Below are 15575 nucleotides of genomic sequence, written 5' to 3'. Positions count from 1 at the left end.
TCCGTATGTACTTTACAAATCTCTATGTCTCCATTTTGAACACTTTCACGAATGGAGTTGAAGCGACGCTTGATATGCCTGGTCTTCCTGTGAAACCTGGGCTCCTTGGCAAGGGCAATAGCTCCAGTGTTGTCACAGAAGAGAGTCATCGGGCCCGACGCATTGGGTATGACTCCTAGGTCGGTAATGAACTCCTTCACCCAGACTGCTTCTTGTGCTGCCTCCGAGGCTGCCATGTACTCCGCTTCACATGTAGATCCCGCCACAACGCTTTGCTTGCAACTGCACCAGCTTACTGCCCCACCATTCAAAATATACACGTATCCGGTTTGTGACTTAGAGTCATCCAGATCTGTGTCAAAGCTAGCATCGACGTAACCCTTTACGACGAGCTCTTCGTCACCTCCATAAACGAGAAACATTTCCTTAGTCCTTTTCAGGTACTTCAGGATATTCTTGACCGCTGTCCAGTGTTCCATGCCGGGATTACTTTGGTACCTTCCTACCAAACTTATGGCAAGGTTTACATCAGGTCTGGTACACAACATAGCATACATGATAGACCCTATGGCTGAGGCATAGGGGACGACACTCATCTTTTCTCTATCTTCTGCCGTGGTCGGGCATTGAGCCGTGCTCAATCTTGTACCTTGCAATACAGGCAAGAACCCCTTCTTTGACTGATCCATTTTGAACTCCTTCAATATCTTGTCAAGGTACGTACTCTGTGAAAGACCAATGAGGCGTCTCGATCTATCTCTATAGATCTTGATGCCTAATATATAAGCAGCTTCTCCAAGGTCCTTCATTGAAAAACACTTGTTCAAGTAGGCCTTTATGCTTTCCAAGAATTCTATATCATTTCCCATCAACAGTATGTCATCCACATACAATATGAGAAATGCTACAGAGCTCCCACTCACTTTCTTGTAAATGCAGGCTTCTCCATAAGCCTGCATAAACCCAAACGCTTTGATCATCTCATCAAAACGAATGTTCCAACTCCGAGATGCTTGCACCAGCCCATATATCGAGCGTTGGAGCTTGCACACCTTGTCAGCATTCTTAGGATCGACAAAACCTTACGGCTGCATCATATACAATTCTTCCTTAAGGAAACCATTAAGGAATGCCGTTTTGACGTCCATTTGCCATATCTCATAATCATAGAATGCGGCAATTGCTAACATGATTTGGACGGACTTCAGCTTCGCTACGGGTGAGAAAGTCTCATCGTAGTCAACCCCTTGAACTTGTCGATAACCCTTAGCGACAAGCCGAGCTTTATAGATGGTCACATTACCATCCGCATCTGTCTTCTTCTTAAAGATCCATTTATTTTCTATGGCTCACCGATCAACGGGCAAGTCAGTCAAAGTCCATACTTCGTTTTCATACATGGATCCTATCTCGGATTTCATGGATTCCAGCCATTTGTCGGAATCCAGGCCCGCCATCGCTTCTTCATAGTTCGAAGGTTCACCGTTGTCTAACAACATGATTTCCAAGACAGAGTTGCCGTACCACTCTGGTGCGGAACGTGTCCTCATGGACCTACGAAGTTTAGTAGTAACTTGATCTGAAGTTTCATGATCATCATCATTAACTTCCTCTCTAGTCGGTGCAGGCACCTCAGGAACATTTTCTTGAGCTGCGCCACTTACCGGTTCAAGAGGTAATACTTCATCAAGTTCTACCTTCCTCCCACTTATTTCTTTCAAGGGAAACTCTTTCTCTAGAAAGGACCCATTCTTGGCAACAAAGATCTTTCCTTCGGATCTGAGGTAGAAGGTATACCCAACAGTTTCTTTAGGGTATCCTATGAAGACGCATTTTTTCGATTTGGGTTCGAGCTTTTCAGGTTGAAGTTTCTTGACATAAGCATCGCATCCCCAAACTTTTAGAAACGACAGCTTAGGTTTCTTCCCAAACCATAATTCATACGGTGTGATCTCAACGGATTTTGACGGAGCCCTATTTAAAGTGAATGCGGCAGTCTCTAAAGCATAGCCCCAAAATGACAGCGGTAAATCGGTAAGAGACATCATAGATCGCACCATATCTAATAGAGTGCGATTACGACGTTCGGACACACCATTACGCTGAGGTGTTCCAGGCGGCGTGAGTTGTGAAACTATTCCACATTTTCTTAAGTGTGTGCCAAATTCGTGACTCAAGTATTCTCCCCCACGATCTGATCGCAAGAACTTGATTTTTCTGTCACGTTGATTCTCAACCTCACTCTGAAATTCCTTGAACTTTTCAAAGATCTCAGACTTGTGGTTCATTAATTAGACATACCCATATCTACTCAAGTCATCAGTGAGGGTGAGAACATAACGATAGCCACCGCGAGCCTCAACACTCATTGGACCGCACATATCAGTATGTATGATTTCCAATAAGTTGGTTGCTCGCTCCATTGTTCCTGAGAACGGAGTCTTGGTCATTTTACCCATGAGGCATGGTTCGCATGTGTCAAATGATTCGTAATCAAGAGACTCTAAAAGTCCATCTGCATGGAGCTTCTTCATGCGTTTGACACCTATGTGACCAAGGCGGCAGTGCCACAAGTATGTGGGACTATCATTATCAACCTTACATCTTTTGGTATTCACACTATGAATATGTGTAGCATTACGCTCAAGATTCATTAAGAATAAACCATTCACCATCGGAGCATGACCATAAAACATATCTCTCATATAAATAAAACAACCATTATTCTCGGATTTAAATGAGTAGCCATCTCGAATTAAACGAGATCCTGATACAATGTTCATGCTCAAAGCTGGCACTAAAGAACAATTATTGAGGTTTAAAACTAATCCCGTAGGTAAATGTAGAGGTAGCGTGCCGACGGCGATCACATCGACCTTGGAACCATTCCCGACGCGCATCGTCACCTCGTCCTTCGCCAGTCTCCAGTTATTCCGCAGCTCCTGCTTTGAGTTACAAATGTGAGCAACCGCACCGGTATCAAATACCCAGGAGCTACTACGAGTACTGGTAAGGTACACATCAATTACATGTATATCACATATACCTTTCGTGTTGCCGGCCTTCTTGTCCGCTAAGTATTTGGGGCAGTTCCGCTTCCAGTGACCACTTCCCTTGCAATAAAAACACTCAGTCTCGGGCTTGGGTTCATTCTTTGGCTTCTTCCCGGCAGCTTGCTTACCGGGCGCGGCAACTCCCTTGCCGTCCTTCTTGAAGTTCTTCTTACCCTTGCCTTTCTTGAACTTAGTGGTTTTATTCACGATCAACACTTGATGTTCCTTTTTGACTTCTACCTCTGCTGATTTCAGCATTGAATATACCTCAGGAATGGTCTTTTCCATCCCCTGCATATTGAAGTTCATCACAAAGCTCTTGTAGCTCGGTGGAAGCGACTGAAGGATTCTGTCAATGACCGCGTCATCCGGGAGATTAACTCCCAGCTGAGTCAAGCGGTTATGCAACCCAGACATTTTGAGTATGTGCTCACTGACAGAACTATATTCCTCCATCTTACAGCTGAAGAACTTGTCGGAGACTTCATATCTCTCGACCCGGGCATGAGCTTGAAAAACCATTTTCAGCTCTTCGAACATCTCATATGCTCCGTGTCTCTCAAAATGCTTTTGGAGCCCCGGTTCTAAGATGTAAAGCATGCCGCACTGAACGAGGGAGTAATCATCAGCACGTGACTGCCAAGCGTTCATAACGTCTTGGTGCTGTGGGACGGGTGCGTCACCTAGCGGTGCTTCTAGGACATAATCTTTCTTGGCAGCTATGAGGATGATCCTCAGGTTCCGGACCCAGTCCGTATAGTTGCTGCCATCGTCTTTCAGCTTAGTTTTCTCTAGGAACGCGTTGAAGTTGAGGACAACGTTGGCCATTTGATCTACAAGACATATTGTAAAGATTTTAGACTAAGTTCATTATAATTAAGTTCATCTAATCAAATTATTCAATGAACTCCCACTCAGATAGACATCCCTCCAGTCATCTAAGTATAACATGATCTGAGTTAACTAGGCCGTGTCCGATCATCACGTTAGACGGACTAGTCAACATCGGTGAACATCTTCATGTTGATCGTATCTTCTATACGACTCATGCTCGACCTTTCAGTCTTCTGTGTTCCGAGGCCATGTCTGGACATGCTAGGCTCGTCAAGTCAACCTAAGTGTATTGCGTGTGTAAATCTGTCTTACACCCGCTGTATTCGAACGTTAGAATCTATCACACCCGATCATCACGTGGTGCTTCGAAACAACGAACCTTCGCAACGGTGCACAGTTAGGGGGAACACTTTCTTGAAATTATTTCGAGGGATCATCTTATTTAAGCTACCGTCATTCTAAACAAATAAGATGTAAAACATGATAAACATCACATGCAATCAAATAGTGACATGATATGGCCAATATCATTTGCTCCTTTTGATCTCCATCTTCGGGGCTCCATGATCATCGTTGTCACCGGCATGACACCATGATTTCCATCATCATGTTCTCCATCATCGTGTCTTCTTGAAGTTGTCTCGTCATCTATTACTTCTACTACTATGGCTAACGCTTTAGCAATAAAGTAAAGTAATTACATGACGTTTATGTTGACACGCAGGTCATAAATAAATAAAGACAACTTCCTATGGCTCCTGCCGGTTGTCATACTCATTGACATGCAAGTCGTGATTCCTATTACAAGAACATGATCATCTCATACATCACATATATCATTCATCACATCCTTTGGCCATATCACATCACAAAACACTTGCTGCAAAAACAAGTTAGACGTCCTCTAATTGTTGTTGCAAGTTTTTACGTGGCTGCTATAGGTTTCTAGCAAGAACGTTTCTTACCTACGCCAAAACCACAACGTGAATTTCCAATTTCTATTTACCCTTCATAAGGACCCTGTTCATCGAATCCGATCCGACTAAAGTGGGAGAGACAGACACCCGCCAGCCACCTTATGCAACTAGTGCATGTCAGTCGGTGGAATCGGTCTCACGTAAGCGTACGTGTAAGGTTGGTCCGGGCCGCTTCATCCCACGATGCCGCCGAATCAAGATAAGACTAGTAACGGCAAGCAAATTGACAATATCTACGCCCATAACTGCTTTGTGTTCTACTCGTGCATAGTAACTACGCATAGACCTAGCTCATGATGCCACTGTTGGAGAACGTAGCAGAATTTTAAAATTTTCTACGCATCACCAAGATCAATCTATGGAGTCATCTAGCAACGAGGGAAAGAGGAGTGCATCTACATACCCTTGTAGATCACGAGCGGAAGCGTTCAAGAGAACGGGGTTGATGGAGTCGTACTCGTCGTGATCCAAATCACCGAAGATCCTAGTGCCGAACGGACGGCACCTCCGCGTTCAACACACGTACGGAGCGAGGAAGTCTCCCGCGCCTTGATCCAGCAAGGAGGAGGGAGAGGTTGAGGAAGAGGGCTCCAACAGCAGCACGACGGCGTGGTGGTGGTGAAGCTGCAGTACTCCGGCAGGGCTTCGCCAAGCTCTTACGGAGGAGGAAAGGGTTGGGGAGGGGAGGGGCTGCGCCTTGGATGTTGTATGCAGCCCTCCCCTCACCCCTCTATTTATAGGGGAAGGGGGAAGGGGGCTGGGCCCCTCTAGATGATATCTAGAGGGGGGGCGGCGGCCAAGGGGAGGGGGCTTGCCCCCCAAGCAAGGGGGCTCCCCCTTTAGGGTTTCCCCCCAACCCTAGGCGCATGGGCCCTAGGGGGGTGTGGCGCCCCAGCCAACTTGGGCTGGTTCCCTTCTCCATACAGCCCATAAGGCCCTACGGAAGAGGTGGCCCCTCCCGGTGGACCCCCGGAACCCCTCCGGTGGCCCCGGTACAATACCGATATGCCCCCGAACCCTTCCGGCGACCGTATGACAACTTCCCATATATAAATCTTTACCTCCGGACCATTCTGGAACTCCTCATGACGTCCAGGATCTCATCCAGGACTCCGAACAAAATTCGGTAATCACATACAAGTCTTCCTAACAACCCTAGCGTCACCGAACCTTAAGTGTGTAGACCCTACGGGTTCGGGAGACATGCTGACATGACCGAGACGACTCTCCGGTCAATAACCAACAGTGGGATCTGGATACCCATGTTGGCTCCCACATGCTCCATGATGATCTCATCAGATGAACCACGATGTCGAGGATTCAATCAATCCGTATACAATTCCCTTTGTCAATCGGTACGTTACTTGCCCGAGACTCAATCATCGGTATCCCAATACCTTGTTCAGTCTTGTTACCGGCAAGTCACTTTACTCGTACCGTAATGCATGATACCGTGATCAACCAATCGATCACATTGAGCTCATTATGATGATGCATTACCGAGTGGGCCTAGAGATACCTCTCCGTCATACGGAGTGACAAATCCCAGTCTCGATTCGTGCCAACCCAACAGACACTTTCGGAGATACCTGTAATGTACCTTTATAGTCACCCAGTTACGTTGTGACGTTTGGCACACCCAAGGCACTCCTACGGTATCCGGGAGTTGCACAATCTCATGGTCTAAGGAAATGATACTTGACATTTAGAAAAGCTATAGCAAAACGAACTACACGATCTTCGAGGTAAGCGTAGGATTGGGTGTTGTCCATCACATCATTCTCCTAATGATGTGATCCCGTTATCAATGACATCCAATGTCCATAGTCAGGAAACCATGACTATCTTTTGATCAATAAGCTAGTCAACTAGAGGCTCACTAGGGACGTGTTGTGGTCTATGTATTCACACATGTATTACGATTTCCGGATAACACAATTATAGCATGAACAATAGACAATTATCATGAACAAAGAAATATAATAATAACCATTTTATTATTGCCTCTAGGGCATATTTCCAACAGTCTCCCACTGGCACTAGAGTCAATATTCTAGTAACATTGTGATGAATCGAACACCCATGTAGTTCTGGTGTTGATCATGTTTTGCTCTAGGGAGAGGTTTAGTCAACGGATCTGCTACATTCAGGTCCGTATGTACTTTACAAATCTCTATGTCTCCATTTTGAACACTTTCACGAATGGAGTTGAAGCGACGCTTGATATGCCTGGTCTTCCTGTGAAACCTGGGCTCCTTGGCAAGGGCAATAGCTCCAGTGTTGTCACAGAAGAGAGTCATCGGGCCCGACGCATTGGGTATGACTCCTAGGTCAGTAATGAACTCCTTCACCCAGACTGCGTCTTGTGCTGCCTCCGAGGCTGCCATGTACTCCGCTTCACATGTAGATCCCGCCACAACGCTTTGCTTGCAACTGCACCAGCTTACTGCCCCACCATTCAAAATATACACGTATCCGGTTTGTGACTTAGAGTCATCCAGATCTGTGTCGAAGCTAGCATCGACGTAACCCTTTACGACGAGCTCTTCGTCACCTCCATAAACGAGAAACATTTCCTTAGTCCTTTTCAGGTACTTCAGGATATTCTTGACCGCTGTCCAGTGTTCCATGCTGGGATTACTTTGGTACCTTCCTACCAAACTTACGGCAAGGTTTACATCAGGTCTGGTACACAACATAGCATACATGATAGACCCTATGGCCGAGGCATAGGGGACGACACTCATCTTTTCTCTATCTTCTGCCGTGGTCGGGCATCGAGCCGTGCTCAATCTCATACCTTGCAATACAGGCAAGAACCCCTTCTTTGACTGATCCATTTTGAACTTCTTCAATATCTTGTCAAGGTACGTACTCTGTGAAAGACCAATGAGGCGTCTCGATCTATCTCTATAGATCTTGATGCCTAATATATAAGCAGCTTCTCCAAGGTCCTTCATTGAAAAACACTTGTTCAAGTAGGCCTTTATGCTTTCCAAGAATTCTATATCATTTCCCATCAACAGTATGTCATCCACATACAATATGAGAAATGCTACAGAGCGCCCACTCACTTTCTTGTAAATGCAGGCTTCTCCATAAGTCTTCATAAACCCAAACGCTTTGATCATCTCATCAAAACGAATGTTCCAACTCCGAGATGCTTGCACCAGCCCATAAATCGAGCGTTGGAGCTTGCACACCTTGTCAGCATTCTTAGGATCGACAAAACCTTCCGGCTGCATCATATACAATTCTTCCTTAAGGAAACCATTAAGGAATGTCGTTTTGACGTCCATTTGCCATATCTCATAATCATAGAATGCGGCAATTGCTAACATGATTCGGACGGACTTCAGCTTCGCTACGAGTGAGAAATTTCTCATCGTAGTCAACCCCTTGAACTTGTCGATAACCCTTAGCGACAAGCCGAGCTTTATAGATGGTCACATTACCATCCGCATCTGTCTTCTTCTTAAAGATCCATTTATTTTCTATGGCTCACCGATCAACGGGCAAGTCAGTCAAAGTCCATACTTCATTTTCATACATGGATCCTATCTCGGATTTCATGGCTTCCAGCTATTTGTCGGAATCCGGGCCCGCCATCGCTTCTTCATAGTTCGAAGGTTCACCGTTGTCTAACAACATGATTTCCAAGACAGAGTTGCCGTACCACTCTGGTGCGGAACGTGTCCTCGTGGACCTACGAAGTTTAGTAGTAACTTGATCTGAAGATTCATGATCATCATCATTAACTTCCTCTCTAGTCGGTGCAGGCACCTCAGGAACATTTTCTTGAGCTGCGCCACTTACCGGTTCAAGAGGTAATACTTCATCAAGTTCTACCTTCCTCCCACTTATTTATTTCGAGAGAAACTCTTTCTCTAGAAAGGACCCATTCTTGGCAACAAAGATCTTGCCTTCAGATCTGAGGTAGAAGGTATACCCAACAGTTTCTTTAGGGTATCCTATGAAGACGCATTTTTCCAATTTGGGTTCGAGCTTTTCAGGTTGAAGTTTCTTGACATAAGCATCGCATCCCTAAACTTTTAGAAATGACAGCTTAGGTTTCTTGCCAAACCATAATTCATACGGTGTCGTCTCAACGGATTTTGACGGAGCCCTATTTAAAGTGAATGCGGCAGTCTCTAAAGCATAGCCCCAAAATGACAGCGGTAAATCGGTAAGAGACATCATAGATCGCACCATATCTAATAGAGTGCGATTACGATGTTCGGACACACCATTACGCTGAGGTGTTCCAGGCGGCGTGAGTTGTGAAACTATTCCACATTTTCTTAAGTGTGTGCCAAATTCGTGACTCAAGTATTCTCCCCCACGATCTGATCGCAAGAACTTGATTTTTCTGTCACGTTGATTCTCAACCTCACTCTGAAATTCCTTGAGACATCATAGAGATAGGTATCAAAGATAAATATAAAGGCAAACTAAAGTAAATATAAATAAATTGCAACATGGTATTTTTGGGATTTTGTTTATAGATCAATATATGATGGAAAATAGACCCGGGGGCCGTAGGTTTCACTAGAGGCTTCTCTCTTGAAGATAGCATACGGTGGGTAAACAAATTACTGTCGAGCAATTGATAGAAACGCGCAAAGTTACGACGATATCTAAGGCAATGATCATGAATATAGGCATCCCATCCATGTCAAGTAGATCGAAATGATTCTGCATCTACTACTATTACTCCACACATCGACCGCTATCCAGCATGCATCTAGAGTATGAAGTTCATAAGAACGGAGTAACGCCTTAAGTAAGATGACATGATGTAGAGGGATAAACTCAATCAATATGATATAAACACCATCATTTTATCCTTGATGGAAACAATACAATACGTGCCTCCCTACCTCTTCTGTCACTGGGTGAGGACACCACATGATTGAACCCAAAACTAAGCACCTCTCCCATTGCAAGAAAAACCAATCTAGTTGGCCAAACCAAACCGATAGTTCGAAGAGAAATACAAAGATATATTAATCATGCATAAAGAGTTCAGAGAAGACTCAAATAATATTCATAGATAATCTGATCATAAATCCACAATTCATCGGATCTCGACAAATGCACCGCAAAAGAATATTACATCGGATAGAACTCCAAGAACATCGAGGAGAACATTGTATTGAAGATCAAAGAGAGAGAAGAAGACATCTAGCTACTAGCTATGGACCCGTAGGTGTGTGGTAAATCACTCACGCTTCATCAGAAGGGCAGCAAGGTTGATGTAGAGGCCCTCCGTGATCGAATCCCCCTCCAGCAGATCGCCGGAAAAGGCCCTGATATGTCTCCAACGTATCTATAATTTTTGATTGCTCCATGCTATATTATCTACTATTTTGGACATTATTGGGCTTTATTATCCACTTTTATATCATTTTTGGGACTAACCTATTAACCGGAGGCCCAACCCAGAATTGCTGTTTTTTGCCTGTTTTAGGGTTTCGAAGAAAAGGAATATCAAACGGAGTCCAAACAGAATGAAACCTTCGGGAACATGATTTTCTCATCAAATACAACTCAGGAGACTTGGACCCTACATCAAGACACGTAACAGGAGGCCACGAGGTAGGGGGGCGTGCCTACCCCCCCAGGCGCGCCCTCCACCCTCATGGGCCCCCTGTTGCTCCACCGACGTACTTCTTCCTCCTATATATACCCACGTACCCCCAAACGATCAGATACGGAACCAAAACCCTAATTCCACTGCCGCAACTTTCTGTATCCATGAGATCCCATCTTGAGGCCTGTTCCGGAGCTCCGCCGGAGGTGGCATCGATCACGGAGGGCTTCTACATCAACACCATAGCCTCTCCGATGAAGTGTGAGTAGTTTACCTCAAACCTACGGGTCTATAGTTAGTAGCTAGATGGCTTCTTCTCTCTTTTTGGATCTCAATACAATGTTCTCCCCCTCTCTTGTGGAAATCTATTCAATGTAATCTTCTTTTTGCGGTGTGTTTTTTGAGATCGATGAATTGTGGGTTTATGATCAAGTGTATCTATGAATAATATTTGAATCTTCTCTGAATTCTTTTATGTATGATTGGTTATCTTTGCAAGTCTCTTCGAATTATCAGTTTGGTTTGGCCTACTAGATTGATCTTTCTTGCAATGGGAGAAGTGCTTAGCTTTGGGTTCGATCTTGCGGTGTCCTTTCCCGGTGACAGTAAGGGCATCAAGGCACGTATTGTATTGTTGCCATCGAGGATAACAAGATGGGGTTTTGTTCATATTTCATGAGTCTATCCCTCTACATCATGTCATCTTGCTTAAGGCGTTACTCTGTTTTTAACTTAATACTCTAGATGCATGCTGGATAGCGGTCGATGAGTGGAGTAATAGTAGTAGATGCAGGCAGGATTCGGTCTACTTGTCTCGGACGTGATGCCTATATACATGATCATACCTAGATATTCTCATAACTATGCTCAATTCTGTCAATTGCTCAACAGTAATTTGTTCACCCACCGTAGAATACTTATGCTCTCGAGAGAAGCCACTAATGAAACCTATGGCCCCCAGGTCTATCTTTATCATATCAATCTCCTACTACTTTGTTATTTACTTTGCCTTTATTTTACTTTGCATCTTTATCATAAAAATACCAAAAATATTATCTTTATCATATCTACCAGATCTCACTCTCGTAAGTGGCCTCATAGGGATTGACAACCCCTATTTGCGTTGGTTGCGAGGATTTATTTGTTTTGTGCAGGTACGAGGGACTCGCGCGTAGCCTCCTACTGGAATGCTACCTTGGTTCTCAAAAACTGAGGGAAATACTTACGCTACTTTGCTGCATCATCCCTTCTTCTTCAGGGAAAACCAACGCAGTGCTAAAAGAGGTAGAAAGAAGGATTTCTGGCGCCGTTGCCGGGGAGTCTACGCAAAAGTCAATATACCAAGTACCCATCACAATCCCTATCTCCCGCATTACATTATTTGCCATTTGCCTCTCATTTTCCTCTCCCCCACTTCACCCTTGCCGTTTTATTCTCCCTCTCCCTCTCTATCCTCCCTCTCTTTCTCTATTTGCCTCTTTTTTCCCGTCTCTTGTTTGCTCGTATGGTTGGAATAGTTGTTTATTTATTACTAAACAGAGAACCTAAGATCTATGGATCCTCATCCACTTTCTAATCTTTTTAAGAGATCCAATTATGATGAACCAATTGCTACTGAGTTTTGTGCACTAGATTATCTTTATGAAGTTTTGCTTGAAATTTGTGAATCTGAAAATTGTGATGAAGTACCTTATGGAGTGATTCATGATAGATCTTTGAATAAAAAGCATGATTGCAATGATTTTACTATAAACTCTCTTGATGTCAATTGTGCTAATAATATGCAAAACCCTAAGCTTGGGGATGCTAGTTTTTCTATGTCCTCTACTTGTTGCAATGATCATGACTGGGGTGATTCTTCTTATGATCTTGAAAATTTATTTAAGCCCCATGATGAATATGAGATTGATAATAGTGTTTCCAATATTATTGAAAGTGGGTTTGGAAGAGTGTCAACTTTAGATCCCACTATTTTGGAAGAGTGTCAACTTTGCATGCATATGGATTGTGTTGAAAATATTTTGTGTGATAGCTATTTTGATGAATTTGCTTATGATCCCACATGCAATTATTATGAGAGAGGAAAATAGGGTGGTAGAAATTTTCATGTTACTAAATTACCTCTCGTTATGTTGAGATTGCTATTGTTTCTTTCCGCTTCCTTGCATATGCTAGTTTTTGCTTGCCTTGATAATTTGTTTGCCTATAAGATTCCTATGCATAGGAAGTATGTTAGACTTAGATGTGTTTGTCACATGTTTTATGATGCTCTCTTTATGCTTCAATTCTTGTCTTTCATGTGAGCATCATTAAAATTATCAATGCCTAGCTTTAAGGATTTAAAGAAAAGCGCTTGTTGGGAGACAACCCAATATTTATCCTTGATGTTATTCAATAAATAATTTACCTAGCCTATGTTTTGGTTGTGTTTTTTGTGTTTAATTAGTGTTTGTGCCAAGTAGAACCGTTGGGAAGACTTGGGGAAAGTCTTGTTACACTTGCTGTAAAAAACAGAAACTTTAGCACTCACGAGAACTGCTGACATTTTTATTTGGAAAGTTATATTTAGTTAATTCCTTTTTCAGATGATTAATAGATAAATTACTCACGTCCATCAATTTATTTTAGAACTTTTGGGGTTCCAGATCTTGCGCTAGCTACAGATTACTACAGACTGTTCTGTTTTTGACAGATTCTGTTTTTCGTGTGTTGTTTGCTTATTTTGATGAATCTATGGCTAGTAAAATAGTTTATAAACCATAGAGAAGTTGTAATACAGTAGGTATAACACCAATATATATAAAGAATGAGTTCATTACAGTACCTTGAAGTGATCTTTTGTTTTCTTTCGCTAACGGAGCTCACGAGATTTTCTACTTTAAGTTTTGTGTTGTGAAGTTTTCAAGTTTTGGGTAAAGATTTGATGGATTATGGAACAAGGAGTGGCAAGAGACTAATATTGGGGATGCCCATGGCACTCCCAAGATAATCTAAGGACACCTAAAAGCCAAAGCTTGGGGATGCCCCGGAAGGCATCCCCTCTTTCGTCTACTTCTATCGGTAACTTTACTTGGAGCTATATTTTTATTTACCACATGATATGTGTTTTGCTTGGAGAGTCTTGTATTATTTGAGTCTTTGCTTGTTAGTTTACCACAATCATCCTTGCTGTACACACCTTTTGATAGAGCCATACATGATTTGGAAATTGTTAGAATACTCTATGTGCTTCGCTTATATCTTTTGAGTTATATAATTTTGCTCTAGTACTTCACTTATATCTTTTAGAGCACGGTGGTGGATTTGTTTTATAGAAACTATTGATCTCTCATATTTCACTTAGATTATTTTGAGAGTCTTAATAGCATGGTAATTTGCTTAAAATCCTAATATGCTTGGTATACAAGATTAATAATAAAACTTTCTTATGAGTGTGTTGAATACTATGAGAAGTTTGATACTTGATAATTGTTTTGAGATATGGAGATGGTGATATTAAAGTTGTGCTAGTTGAGTAGTTGTGAATTTGAGAAATACTTGTGTTGAAGTTTGTGATTCCCGTAGCATGCACTTATGGTGAACCGTTATGTGATGAAGTCGGAGCATGATTTATTTATTGATTGTCTTCCTTATGAGTGGCGGTCAGGGATAAGGATGGCAATGGGTCGGGTTTGGGTCGGGTTGAACAATCTCAAATCCATATCCATGTCCATGAAGACAGTCTTTGCCCGCCCATGAAAAAATCCATGGGTGAAAAATTGTGTCCATGTCCAAATCCGATGGATATCCATACCCATTGGATATCCATTGGGTCCTCTCGAGACATATAAATAAGACATGACACAATATTAACATAAACTCTTGAATTCTTCACCTCGTGGTAGGCTAGGCTTCACTTATGGTAAATCAACATCCACTAACAACCTAAGATCATTTAGTATTTTTCTAACAGATGAGAATGACGAGTCATTTAAGGAGGAGGTAAAAATAAGGGAAGGGGTGTTGGATTATGTTACAGAGGGGACTGAATGTCAACTAAAAAAATTTACGATGGGGATTGTGTAATTTCTTATGCATGTTTTAGATAAAAAAGTGTAAAATTGTTATGGGACATATGACTTTGGGCAAGGATAGCAGATCTCCCCCCATTAAGTCATACTATCGGGTCGGGTTTGGGTATATCCATGGGTACAAGATTATATCCATGCCCTATCCACGAACAATCGGGTCGGGTTTGGGCGCCGCCCATGGACACAAAAGCATATCCAAACCCTATCCATTCGGGTCGGATATCCATGGATATCCATGTCCATGGATAAAATTACCATCCTTAGTCGGGGACGAGCGATGGTCTTTTCCTACCAATCTATCCCCCTAGGAGCATGCGCGTAATACTTTGCTTTGATAACTTGTAGATTTTTGCAATAAGTATATGAATTCTTTATGACTAATTCTGAGTCCATGGATTATACGCACTCTCACCCTTCCACCTTTGCTAGCCTCTCTAATACCACGCACCTTTCGCCGGTATCATACACCCACCATATACCTTCCTCAAAACAGCCACCATACCTACCTATTATGGCATTTCCATTGCCATTCCGAGATATATTGCCATGCAACTTTCCACCGTTCCGTTTATTATGACACACTCCATCATTGTCATATTGCTTAGCATGACCATGTAGTCGACATCGTATTTGTGGCAAAGCCACCATTCATAATTCTTTCATACATGTCACTCATGAGTCATTGCATATCCTGGTACACCGCCGGAGGCATTCATATAGAGTCATATTTTGTTCTAAGTATCGAGTTGTAATTCTTGAGTTGTAAGAAAAATAAAAGTGTGATGATCATCATAATTAGAGCATTGTCCCAGTGAGGAAAGGATGATGGAGACTATGATTCCCCCACAAGTCGGGATGAGACTCCGGATGAAAAATAAAAAAAAAGAAAAGAGGCCATAAAAAAGAGAGAAAAGGCCCAAATAAAAAAGGGATAATTAGATTTATGCCCCTAGTTGTGTCCCACTCGTCTGTTTTACCCATAATTCCCAAAAGTCACCGGTTCTGTCCAAATCACTTTGCTCCTCTTATGCTTTTGCCCTTTGACCGT

The sequence above is a fragment of the Triticum urartu genome, chromosome 3 (genome assembly GCF_003073215.2).
Source record: "Triticum urartu cultivar G1812 chromosome 3, Tu2.1, whole genome shotgun sequence".
Lineage (NCBI taxonomy): Eukaryota > Viridiplantae > Streptophyta > Magnoliopsida > Poales > Poaceae > Triticum > Triticum urartu.
This window is presented reverse-complemented; position numbering follows the sequence as displayed.